Genomic DNA, 10,526 nt, shown 5'->3' with positions numbered 1-10,526 from the left:
TTTATTCCCAAAGTACTGACCAAAGTACTAACCAAAGAAGTCCCTGAGATGAAACTATTACTCCTTGACCTTTCATTTCACACACGCTTTCCAGCAACTAGGTTTTTTGGTTTTTTTTGTTTTTTTTTTTTTTCAGAGCCTCCTGGAAACAAACCAACCCATGAAAGGGCCTCAAGTTCAACTCCACTCCCACGCTCTCCTGAGATGGAAAGTGGAGGGGAGAGGCAGCTTTCTCCTGAAGGCTCTTCTCTCACCTGCTGTTGCCTCTCCAGCAACCTTCAACTTGACCTTGGAGCCCAAGTTGTCTGTGGTGGTATGAGGAGGGGTCTCCCAGAAAGCTGTGGAGCCAGCCTGGGGGTCAGGGAAGGCTTTCTGGAAGAAGTGATCTCTGAGGAGACCAGTTCTAGGGTTGACAGGGAACTGGGGGAGGAGAAATGTCACCTGAGGAAAGAGCATGCATATAGGCGACAGGGCCCGAAACAGCGGGGTGGGGCTGAGATTCCTAAGGGCTTAGGATGTAACACAGAGGGAGGCCGTAGACCGACCAGAAGGGATCTGGGGAGACGGGGGCTGGAGTGCAGAGCACAGAGGACCATACCCACACCTTTATTTTTTTAATTTAATTTTATATTTTTTTTTTTTGGTCTTTTTGTTGTTGTTGTTGCTATTTCTTGGGCCGCTCCCGTGGCATATGGAGGTTCCCAGGCTAGGGGTTGAATCGGAGCTGTAGCCACCGGCCTACTCCAGAGCCACAGCAACGCTGGATCCGAGCCGCGTCTGCAACCTACACCACAGCTCACGGCAACGCCGGATCGTTAACCCACTGAGCAAGGTCAGGGACCGAACCCGCAACCTCATGGTTCCTAGTCGGATTCGTTAACCACTGCACCACGACGGGAACTCCCCTACCCACACCTTTAGACTCAATCCCACAGGCATGCAGAGGCCCTGAGGGTTTTAAATTTGGGAATAAAAGGATCTGATGCACATTGAAGCTGGGTCACTCGGGTGGCTGTTGGTGGGGGAAGGAGGTGTAGGGAGAGACATGAAACACTGCTTTGTTTTAAAATGAAATTTGAAAGTCTCTGAAATTTATTGGCAATACATAGGGCTGGTGTCTGTGAAACACAGTCCACAAATTTAGGTGTACATAAGAAATACATCTTTTTATGACTCACCTTAATTTCTCTTTCAAGCTCCCGATGGGACCAGGTTGCTTGAGAACTTTCAGCACCATCTTTTTGAGAGATTCCCTTGAGAAGATTGTGCTAAGGTTCAAGGAGCCCTTGGCGGGGGCGGGGGGGGGGGTGTCAGGGGCACGGGCAGATCCTCTCTCTATTCCAGTTACTTCTGTATCCTATAGTCCTGGCCAGCATGGGTGGTCTGTGTGTTCAGGGAGAAAAGGAAGCAGAGAGATTAAAAGAGGAGAAACCATAGTTAAGACCCAAAGCGGTTTCGTTCCCCATGTTGTTGTTGTTGTTGTTTTGTTTTGCTTTTTTGCTTTTTTTAGGGCTGCACCCAAGGCATATGGACGTTCTCAGGCTAGGGGTCGAATGGGAGCTACACCTGCCGGCCCTCACCACAGCCACTGCAACACGGGATCTGAGCCGAGTCTGCACTCTACACCACAGCTCAAGGCAATGCCGGATCCTTAACCCACTGAGCAAGGCCAGGGATCGAACCCTCATCCTCACAGACACTAGTGGGATTCATTTCCTCAGCGCCATGACAGGAACTCCCCACAATGTTGTTTTTTAAATTAAATAAATATACATATCTGAGGAGGTGACACCAGTATGTTAGGTAAGAAGTTATGAAAACCTGATCTAGGGGACAGAGAAGAGGAATAGAAGAAGGAGATTAAAGAAAAATGTAAGGAGTAAAATAAGAGCTGGTTTCTGACGGCAGGTGAAGCGTTAAGGAGAGGGTTTGGGGCCCCTGGACCAGGCAAACAGCAAAGGCACCAACCGAGCTAGAAAGCACAGTGGGAGCAGGAATGGGGGTGGAGGACAGGATTACCTGGGGACAATTGAGCTCCAGAGTCCTAGGGATCACTGGCCAAGATGGCATCCTGGCCACTAGGCTGCCTGATTCAGCCAGTTCTGAAGTCCCACATTCACTTGTCTTATGTCTTGCTCAGGTTCTGCCACCTCCGTGCCCCTGCAAAATTTGTATTTATTCTTCTACAGACTCAATCACATCACCTTCTTTCAATGTTTCGTGCACAATTATACATTTTCCCTTTGTACACGGATTATTCTCTAGGTCCCCCCATGGCGAAGCTGCCCTATCGTCTGGGCACTGGAGGAGGCACACCCCTGTGAGACCAGGGGGCAGAGCTGGCTGGCTTCGATGCCAGCTGTAAGATCTTAAGCAGGTCACAAGCTTTCTTAGGATCTGCTCCCTGATTTGTAAAACAGGGACCGTGATACATCCTCTGACCTACAACCAGGGGTGCTATGGGGATCCAATGATACAATGTATGGAAAAGTATTCTTTAAAGAGGATACATTGTTCTCATGTAAATGATTAAGTCACCTCTGCATGACACTTCCTGTGCCTATCTGTCCCATCTTTCTTTCACTCTGCAAATTTCCTCGCCCTGTAAACCTGATCTGAGAAACCCACCTCAGGAAGAGCCTGTGTGCGGGGGAGCTGGTGGAGCCGCAGAGGGTGGGCGTGAGGAAGGGGACTGGGTGATGTGCACTGGGACCTGGGAAGTCAGAGACAGGTGTCGGGACCTGGTCATCAGAGCCAGAGGCCCCAGGCTCCAGACCGAGATGCTGCAGAAGGCATTTTTTTTTCCCCCTTTTTCACTCTTGGCCATCTGGTAGAAATGGCACCTGCTTATCCCCACTCCAAGCCCAACAAAATATAGCTTTCATCATTTGATAGTGTACATGTACAGCCCATGCAGAGGCACAAAAATCAATGTGCATTGATTCCTAAGCTAGGAATTCATAAACTTCTTTAAGGTCATGAATTGATTTTTCACTTTTGGTTAAAAAAAAAGAGAGAGAGAGAAAGAGAGAGACTCCAGACCTTTCTGTTCATTTCTGCTGCCTTTCTTATCGCCGGGGACACACAGTCCTGCACATGTGCCCTCACTCACCTGTGAGCCTGGCCACCCGTTCCTCCTTGGCGTCACCAGAAGGGAGAAGCACTTAGAGACAGAGAGGGAGGGAGACACTTAAACACCCTCCTGCAACATCAAAGCTTCATTGCACTGGTCTGACGCCCTGGATGAGTCCAATAATGGAGCAGGTGGATCTGAAGGAAGACACCATGAAATGGGCACGAGGTTGGAGCAGACTCATGAGGCTTTGCCAAATCTGAGCCAGGCAGTGAGGAGGGAGGGGCTCACACAGATGCTCCACCCCCACTTGGCAGAGTGGGACAGACACCTGGGCTAGTGTCCTGAGGTGAACACCATTTATGTTACCAGGGAAACCTCCTCATCACCTGAACCTCATTTTACCCACACCTGAAAAGATGGAAAAAAAAAAAAAATCTGGAGTTCCCCTCATGGCTCAGCAGAAATGAATCTGACTAGCATCCTTGTAGATACAGGTTCGATCCCTGGCTTTACTCAGTGGGTTAAGGATCTGGCATTGCCGTAAGCTGTGGGGTAGGTCACAGAAGAGACTCAGATCCTGAGTTTCTGTGGCTGTGGTGTAGACCGGAAGCTACAGCTCCCATTCAACTCCTAGCCTGGGAATCTCCATATGCTGCAGATGTAGCCCTAAAAAGACAAAAAAAAAAAAAAAAAAAAAAAAATTTTTTTTTTAAATCTGCCTCATGAAGCAGTAGAGACCAAACATGATGATAAATGGAAAGGCACAGTTTAGGCAGTAAGTGTTAGACAAGATAGCCCAGTGCAACTTGGATTTAGAATCAAAACATTTTAAAGACATGCAGTCACTGTAGATTTGTTCCTTCCTTCTTTCCTTTTTAAAAAATCTTATTTCATTGTGGCAAGAGCACTTAACCTAAGCTCTCCCCACTTACAGATGTTTAAGGGCACGATGTCACCTTCAGGCAGATCTCTAGAATTTACCTGGCACAACTGAAACATTCTATCTTCTGAACAGCAACCCATTCCCCCCTCCCCGCCAGCCCCAGGCAGCCACATCCAGTGTGTGCTTCTCTGAGATAGTCTATTTTAGGTACCTCATGTAAGTGAAATCTGAGAACTATTATATGATCCCACAACCTCAGTTCTGGGCATTGATCCAAAAGAACTGAGGTTGGCATCTTGAAGAGATACCCACACCTCCCACGTTTACTATAGCCCTTTAACTGAGGAATAAAGAAGTGGAATACTATTCAGCCTTTAAAAAGAAAATCATCCTGCCATATGGGATGGCCTGGGTGACCTAGGAGGATGTCATGTTGAGTGAAATAAGCCAGTCGTGGAAGGACAACTCTTTTTTTTTTCCCCTCAAGTCACACTGAGACTGTCAAGCGTCATTTCTGGCACCAAGAACCACAGGGGTCACATCCCAGCCTGACTGCTTGTAAGCTGTGACCTGGTTGCCTTCCCTCCCTGAGCCCCGAGTGACATCACCCTAAGACGGGGCTGTAACAACACACCCCATTTCATTGGTGGGAGAACAAAACGGGACAGCGCATGAGGCTGCACGTTTGGAGCACACACGGGGCCTGGCTGGAATGGCCATCGGGACTCAGAAGATCCCAGTCCTGCCAGCTGGAGGGCCTTTGTGGGCCTCGGAGCTTTGGAGCCAGGCCGTCCTAGGGACGGTAGCCAGGCCCAGGCCGTGCTGGCTCGCAGGCCTGCCCAGCCTGCTTTCCCCAGCACGGCCAGCTTCCCCGCAGCCGTGGCAGGTGGTCCTCCTGCTCCACGAGAACCAGGGGGACTGAGTCCTGGTCTCAGCTGCACGGGGTCACGTGACTTTGCAGTGCCAGGCTGCTCAATTAGCAGCAAATCAAGACATTCAGATGGTGCCTCGCACACCAGGCCAGCCAGGCCCCTCCTCCTACTGAGGCAGGCCTATGTGGGCTGCTAGCTCGCTGTCAGCCTCCCATGCCTCTTTGCTGCATGCCAGCCTCTCCTCAGAGTCCTCCAAGTCCTTCGTCCCCTCTGGCCATGATCCTGAGGGCTGTTAGCGCTTGTCACCAGCTCAGCTCAACTGGGCCTGCCCACAGGCCCCCTCTCTTCTAGCAGGGACCCTGCTGGGAGGTGACCTGTCTCCAGGACCCCGGGCCCTGCCTCCTAGCCTGGAGCTACGCCCTAGGACCCTCTCCCCTGCCCTGCCTGCGCTCCCCCAAGGCTCACAGCGGGCTTTGGCAGCTATGCTCCTGTGAAGAGCATGGGATGTAACATGCTGTAGGCAAGACTTGAACCCAGAGTGTCTTGATTATGACTCTGGCAGAGCGAGTACAGCAGGTGAATGGCCAGCATCCTGGGTAGCAGGTAAGCCATGCTCCAGCCAACCAGCTGATGTATGAGGGACACAGGGAGACTGCTGACCATGTGTGTGCCAGGAGCGCATCAGTTTTCAGAGCAAAGGCTTGGGCGGCTCTCCTTCCATTCCGCACATCCTGAAGCCATTCCTTTAGCATTTCCTTTTCATCTGACATGAGAATGCTAGGAACGAGGAAGGGGGAGGAGGAGGGGGGAGCACACGGGGCAGGAGAGAAGGACCAAGGAACGCCTCACCCCTGGTCCTGTGACCTGGGACCCCCTCAGGACCCTGCTCTAGGCCACGTGAGGGAAACGAGGCATAGCAAGGCAGTGCTCCTGGGAGGCTGGAGTCCAGCAGGGGAGGCAAGGCTCATGCCCAAGAAAGGGAGCTAGTGCAGAGAGGCTGCATCCAGGTGTAAGGGGTGGGGAAGACGGGTCCTAAGGCCAAGGGGTTTCAGCGAAGGACAAGCATCACGGGCAGAGGCCTTCCTCTGAAAAAAAGACCAGGCTTAATCCCAAATTGCCTCTTCCTGGGGTTGCCTTCCAAAAGAGGGGTGCTTTGGGACTATGAACTTCATTGACATTAAGTCTTTGGGACACATGATTGGGAAGGTGAAAAACAGATAGCCATCCATGCCTGGGGAAACGGGGTCACCCACACAGTGACTGTCTCCTTGGAGGGTCACAATGACTTCAGCAAAGCCATGCCTCTCCCTCCTCCTGGGTCTTCCCACCCATCCTCAGAGAGACTGGACAGCACCTGGCATCCATACTGGGGTCTGGCCACTCCCTCTGCCGGGCGTCATGGGGTCCCCCGTCCTCCCAGTAAAGGCAGGAGTCTTCGGGAGCTGGTGCTTCTTAGTAGTTGGAGTGGGGAACTCCTCTGGGGAAGCCCTCTGGGGATGAGGGCTTCCATGACACCCTTCTATGACATTCTGTTATCTCTTCTCTCTTATCACTTCAGCATCCAGCACAGAGCCTGCTGGGGCTGCTTCCCAGGTCTGTCTTCTCTGTTAGCTCCCAGCAAATGTCCCCAGAGATGTGATTCTTCAAAAGGCAATTCAGGTTCAACTTGAGGCTAGTAAGATGCTAACCTGGATCCCTTCTTACCCTGAAGCCAGGGCGATCCCGGCACCAGCTGTGGCTATGGGCAGTGCCTGGGCAGCGTGGAACACCTGGTTGGCAATGGGATGGGATGAAAAAAGGACCAGGACCTACAATAGTCTGGGCACACAGGAGAGAGTTGGAAAGTCGTTTGTCTTTCTTTTTTTCTTTTTTTCTTTTTTTTGGTCTTTTTAGGGCCACACCCATGGCATATGGAGGTTCCCAGGCTAGGGGTCAAATGGGAGTTGTAGCTTCCAGCCTACCCAACAGCCACAACAATGTCGGATCTGAGCCACATCTTTAACATACACCACAGCTCATGCCAATGCTGGATCCTTAACCCACTGAGCGAGGCCAGGGATAGAAACTGTGTCCTCATGGATACCAGTCAGGTTTGTTATTGCTGTGCCACAAAGGGAACTCCAGACTGTCTCTGTTTTTATAAATAATTTCTCATGATTCACTGTCTCCCAAACAAGAAACACCCATGGGAGATGGGGGTCACCTGCAGAATTACTGCTTCCTTTGAGGGTCAGATTTTGGCCAGTTCCCCATCCTGGGTCTCACATTGAGAGCAGCCAATCTAAGCAGAGGACATGACCTGTTTTAATCTGGACAGTGTGGAGCATTCTGTGGACCAAGTTGTGATGGCTCAGTGTCACAAAGGCAGGGGTGGACCCCATGGGAACAGGACCCCCTGCCTTGCCCTCGGGGTGGGTGGGGGGAGGGCTATCAGGTGGGAAGAAACGCCCAGGATGGAGTCATCTCCCGGCAGCCAACCACAACTTCCTGCCTTTCTCCTTGCCCTGCTGGCTTCTGGAGTTTCTCCAAAGTCAGCAGCAGGCACCAGTGGCTAATTGCTTCGAAATAGCTAGTCTCCATTTCAGGGTGCTGCTTGCTTTTGCTTTGGAAGCTGGCAAATGAATCCTCCTAGGGATTATAATAACCCTGATCTGGCTGTGTTCCCTGGAATCTTGGCCTCTTTCCCTGGCACTCATCCCAAAAGGGATGGAAATCTCTTAGTATTTATCCCCTTGAAGGTTCCCCGTGCCTGCCTGGCTCCCAGCCACTCTGCACACAGACGGCCGCTTCCCCCCTTTCTCCCCAAGCAGATCCTACCCTGGTGCTCCCCGCACCTATCACCCCCAGGTCGCTGCCTTCCTCCAGGAGCTGCCACCTGCTCTCTTCCCTCCCCGCACCTCTCTGTCCACATTCTCATCCCACTGAGGCAGATCTACTTTTTTCCTACAGGATTTTTTCCCACCCATGAGCCTAAGATACCAAGGGAAGAACCAGGATGCTTCCTCCCATTGAAACAATGAGCAGACGGAGAGACTGCTTCCCTGGAAAGCTGACTGTCATCAGTCCTTCCTCCTAACAAACACCAGGACTGAGATCAGGCAATGCAGGGGCATCTTAGTTCTGCACCTGAGAACAGTGATGTGAACAGGTTGGTAGTAACAGAGCTGGGGCACAGAGGAGAGAGCAGGTAACACAACTCACCTGTCCTGTGATGCTTCCGATGGTGGTTCTGTGTATCCATCCCCTCCCACCTCCACTGCCCACTCGCCTGAGCTCTGCAGAGATAGGAACCAGATCTTCTCATTCTTTGCAGCTTCTACCAGCCACTCCTTCACCAAGGATGACAGCAGGAGGAGGGAGCCCCTAGCATGGCCTGGCATGGATTAAAAGCTCAGTAGAGTACAGTGGATGAATGGCCTGTTTGTAGGCTGTTAGCAGAGCCCTTTCACTAGGGTTGAATTTTAGCATAAGTGAGCCCTGCATGGAGATGACAATTTCGAATGTGAGGCTGACCGGTAGCGATCGATGATGCCACACAGGACATTTTTTTCTGTACGGCTACATTTGTGACATATGGAAGTTCCCAGGCCAGGAGGTGAATCAGAGCTGCAGCTGCAGCCTATACCACAGCCACAGCAACACTGGATGTGAGACACATCTGGGACCTAGGCTGCAGCTTGCAGCAATGCTGGATCCTTAACCCACTGAGCAAGGCCATGGATCAAACCCGCATCCTCACCAAGACAACATCAGGTCCTTAATTGCTGAACCACAACAGAAACTCCAGCATTTTTTTTTTTTTTAGGGCCATGTATATTTTAATTTCTTTGTATTTTACTTGCCAAAACGTTGTCTTTCAATTTGAGCAATATTTCCGATTTTTTTTAAAATTATAGATGATTTAAATGTTGTGCCAATTTCTGCTATACGGCAACGTGACCCAGTCATACACACATATGCATTCCCTTTCTTAGATTATCTTCCAGCATGTTCTATCCCAGGAGATTGGATACAGTTCCCTCTGCTATAGAGTAGGACCTCATTGTCCATCCATCTAAATATAATAGTCTGTATCTACTAACCCCAAACTTCCCATCCATTTCACTCCCTCCTCCCGCCCACGTAGCAACCACAAGTCTGTTTTCTGTGCCACATGGGACATTTTTATTTCACTCCATCTTTGGCCATTAATCCCAGTGGGAACAGGGTGAGAGGGTTTGTAGCTGGATCCCAGCAGTGCCATCATTACTGCGGGAGAAAACACCAAGAGTGGATTGGGGGTGTACCTTTACCAAAGCATGGTTGACTTAAGTCAACCTACAAGTCCACTCTACAAGTGCTACGCAAGGTTCGGGAAGATTCTCGGCTGCTTGCCTCGAGGGGCACTTACTCTAAACAGATACCCCCTCCCTTTGCAAATCCATGCAGACCCACAGTTACACACCAGCCCCAGGGGTGGGTGGGGACTGTCCCTTCCCCTTGCTTGTTCTTAGATCCCTCCCCTCTGTAGCCCAGGCCGGCTGCCTCCCTGAAAACAATGCAGTGACATTGTCTTTGGGTGGCTTTTCCCAGCCAGGACTGGCTCCAGGGCAATTCAGATGCAATCATAGTAAACAAACAGGGCAATTAAAGCAGCATATAATAGATCAGATGAAATCTTTATATGGCTGAACAATCCAATAAGAGGCATTTTAACCAGAGAAGTGGGGAGGGGCAACTTCGAGAGAGTGTGTTTGGAAAACAAAACGGTTTTCATGCAGCCACTGTGAATCACCCCCCAACACTCCCCAACACACACACACACACCCACACCCACACCCCCACCCTAACTCAGAGCAAATTCGTGGGAGCTGGACTGATTTACCCTGTGCGATAGCTTGCAGAGGCTGTCAGAAAACAGCAGTACACACGCCAGAGCTTGAAATTTAATCAGAAGTTGTTTGGTTGAGAGTTTCTGCTGTGGCTCAGCAGTAACAAACCCAACTAGTGTCCCTGAGGACATGGGTTCAATTCTTGGCCCCGCTCAATGAGTTAGGAGCCGTGGTGTAGGTTGCAACAAGGCACGGATTCCGAGGTGCTGTGGCTGTGGCGTAGGCCAGCAGCTACAGCTCTGATTCAACCCCTAGCCTGGGAACCTCCATATGCCACAGGAGCAGCCCTAAAAAAAAAAAAAAAAAAAAAAAAGAGGTTTGGTCAAGTTCGACACTTAATCAGACAGCATAAGGCAAGAGGAAAGTGGATGTCAGTTGGTTGGTTTTCTTTAGACCCTGGAAAATCCCCATGGGGCTGGAAGAGGGCTGAGCTCCCAGAAGAAGGTGCTGCTGGTAGAGAGGGAAACTCCCCTTCCCAACATCTCCCTAGGGAGGGACTGCAGGGCAAGAAAACACACCAGCTTTCCGGCCAAAGAAATAAGAATTGCAGGAATTCCCTTTGGGGCTCAGTGGTTAACAAACCCGCCTAGGATCCATGAGGATGTGGGTTCGATCCCTGGCCTCACTCAGTGGGTTAAGGATCCAGCGTTGCTGTGAGCTGTGGTATAGGTTGCAGATGCTCTCGGATCTGGCGTTGCTGTGGCTCTGGCGTAGGCCAGTGGCTGTAGCTCTGATTAGACCCCTAGCCTGGAAACCTCCCTATGCCCCAGGTTGCGGCCCTAAAATAACAACAACCAAAAAAAGAATTGTAGAAGAACCTGCCA

General features: G+C 50.8%; 1 long non-coding RNA gene across 1 annotated transcript; it reads right to left on the bottom strand.

Annotated features, from left to right (window-relative positions):
- Positions 875 to 3,544, bottom strand: LOC106504931. The gene is made up of 3 exons (XR_001298889.2): positions 3,113 to 3,544; positions 2,020 to 2,160; positions 875 to 1,383 (listed from the first exon to the last, which is right to left on the bottom strand). It is a non-coding gene; the product is annotated as an uncharacterized LOC106504931 (long non-coding RNA).

This window comes from Sus scrofa, chromosome 9 (assembly GCF_000003025.6).
Source record: "Sus scrofa isolate TJ Tabasco breed Duroc chromosome 9, Sscrofa11.1, whole genome shotgun sequence".
Lineage (NCBI taxonomy): Eukaryota > Metazoa > Chordata > Mammalia > Artiodactyla > Suidae > Sus > Sus scrofa.
Note: the sequence above shows the minus strand (reverse complement) of the source record. Positions and strands in the feature narration are given on the sequence as shown.